The sequence below is a fragment of the Solanum pennellii genome, chromosome 7 (assembly GCF_001406875.1).
Source record: "Solanum pennellii chromosome 7, SPENNV200".
Lineage (NCBI taxonomy): Eukaryota > Viridiplantae > Streptophyta > Magnoliopsida > Solanales > Solanaceae > Solanum > Solanum pennellii.
The window spans coordinates 66,789,240-66,792,478 of NC_028643.1; positions in this window are offsets into that span (position 1 = coordinate 66,789,240).

The window sequence follows — 3,239 nt, forward strand, 5'->3', positions numbered from 1 at the left end:
ATATATATATATATATATATATATATATATGGTGATTAGGCAAGTAGGCTCCATGTCATATGACTTGTGTGGGGATATTTATGTCACGTAGGAATAACAATGGAGCGAGTTGGGGTGGGTTAAATCTTAACAGCAAAAATATAACCTTCCCCGGCCTGTCCCGCTTAATATTTTTTATTTTTAACCCACTCCGATCTGTAAAAATCCGCCCTGCCCAGCCCCTTCCTCCTATGCTTAAATAAGACATTTATATAACGTTAAATCAAATAACACAAATATAACAGCTAATCCAATCAATAATTATATTTTGATTATTGATTACACAGAAAAAGAAAGAAATCTGAGCTTGTTTGAAAACCTTAGAGAGAAGTGAAAAGATGATAAAAATTAAGAGTTTCATCTCTTAACGGATTTGAGATTACACTGGGAACGTGAAAGAAAAAAACTTCAACCTGTCACCTGTCTTGCTTAATTTAATTATTTCAACTTGTCATATCCCGCAATTGCCCTGTATATAATTACACATGTCCCGCCCCGCAATCGACCCGCCTCATTGCCATCCCTAATGTCAAGACAATTGAGGATCCAAAATAAGCTAACTTTTCAGGTAATATATTTAATATTACAAAATCAAAAACTAATTTAGCATATTTTTTATTTCAAATCATAAAATTCAGAAAATTTCTTTTTAGTGTCTGTTTGGAAAGTCATCCGATAATTGAAATTGGTGTAATTACTACGGTAGTAATTACTAACCTAGTAATTACACGATCTAGTAATTACACTAACCTGTTTGATTGCCACAGTGTAATTTCCTTTGTCATGTTTGATTGGATTAATGTAATTACACAACTAAATTTTAAAATAAATCAGATTTTAAATAAATAATAATACAACTTCATTAATTAATGTATACAATGTTTTGTTCTAGCCACAATGACAAACAAAATAATGAAATTCATCATGCCAAAATATTATTGAACTTATCATGCCTGCTTTGTAACTTCAAATCTTATGTGTGTCATTTTCCATATAGCTGCAAGCGATGTTCTTAGAGAATAAGATGAATGAGCCACTAAAGTTTAAAGAAGGCACGTGAGATATCCACAAAAATCAATTTTTTTTGACATAAATCTCAAGGTACCTCAAGTGAGATAGAGATTGTATCGCACTAAGCCAAGAATTTGAGAGGTTTGCATCTAGAAAATGTAACAAGTAACTCCTGAACAAGCTAAGTCTTAGTTTTACAAGTAAATGTAAAACATTTGATATGTTTCATATGTTGAATTTTGGATAAGCAACGAACACCAAATACGACAGAGGACATTCACCAAAACACTTTCTTCTTTAAATAGAGTTACTTGTTAGGAAAACCAGAAGATATGTTTGATAAACTCTGTGTAATCTAATTTTCTTTCTTTCTTTTTTTCCGAACTAAAATATTATTTGTTTCTTAGGGCATCTCCAACCCAAACATCAAATTTTACATCAAATTTGATGTCAACACTATTTTAGTGTAAATCAACTTCAATCCACTACACCAACTTTTACATCCAAAAGAAATATTTTTTCTCTTTATTATTATTTCTTATTTCATAAAACATTCAACATATATAATCATAGTATTTTCTTTTATAGTCGTTTAATATAAAAATTATTTTACTACCATAATTTTTTTACAATAATATAATTTGCTAGAAAGTATTATATATTATATATAATAATGGATAATACAAATAAAAGTGAATCATTAATGAAATACAATTAAATAAACATTACATAATTGAAAGTTATTTTAAATTCTACATAAATATTCAACTTTCAAGATCACTACGACGCTCTCATAAATGCTCTATTAATGCATTACGTAGTTCAAAATGAGTTTTTTTGTCCTTTATTTTTTTTATGTCGAGCTAGGAATTGTCGAAATCAATTATTTTTGTGAAAGTTAATTGTAGTTATAGCCAATTATAATTTATAGTAGAATTAACATAAAATTTTTTTTAAAAAAAAAAGTCATATATAGAAAAATTAATTTATAAAAAAAGCTAACTTTTATATCTAAAATTAATAATATAAAGGTATTACATAAAAAATAATTAAATATATAAGATATTTAATTAAAATGTATAATTTATATAATGTTTAATTAAAAGTTTTGCATAATCAAATAATATTAAAATATTCAATAAAGTGAAATGATGTGATGAATATTGGTGTGACACTATTCACACATCAAAATGATGTAAAATTTGTATTGGGTTGGATCCTCAAAACACCAATTTTACACCAAATAAAGATTTGGTGTAAAATTTGGTGTTGGGTTGGAGATGGTTATATTACATATTTAGAGCTTGTTTGGTATTACTCTTAAAAATTGTTATAATTTTTTTAGGAAAATGCTTTTGAAAAAAACAAACAATTCATGTTTGGTTAATTCTTTTGAAAAGTGTTTTGGATAAACTAATTGTGTATGTCAATTTTCTTTTTTAAAAAAGGTACTTTTGAGTTTTGAGAGTCAAATTTAAAAAAAAAAAAGAACTGTTTTTACTTCTATTTAAGAGTAGTTTTGATCATTAAGCCAAACATCTGTATTTTCAAAATAGTGATTTTTATTCAAAATAAATATTTTTAACCTCTCAATAGGAATGCAAAAGCTCTTAATTAATTAACGCATCTTTGACGCTGAGAACACAAAAAGATTGTCTTCTAAGAACCACTTCATCCAAAATATTGTACTTGCAAAATTCCAAAATTCTTGAGAAATTATAATAATAAAACCTAATAACTGTGATTTAAAACGTTTACAGTCCATTCTGTGAAAATAAAATTTTGATAATTATCGTTAGGAATCATACATTTAACACCAACAAATAATAGATTAATCGGCTTTGTCATCAGAAGAAGAACCCACCATGATCAAGTGGATAACAAAACTTACACTTCTATAAAGTTGAACCGATAAACACATGATCCTACATTACATATGCATCCTACCATGGATAGTACAAAGCAATTAGAGTATATTACACGCGAATTATCATGTTGAATACATGCATCTACTTGTTCAATTTAATACAAATTAAGCTTAATTGTGTACATCTAAAGTTGGAGAACATAGATGTCAACTGAAGTAAAATAAACTGACACGTTCTTGTATTATGTTAAGAAAAGTAAAGATAAGAAAAGACAAAATTGAGGGGAAAATGCATTTGTTTTGGTTGCGTGGGCAGTCAAGG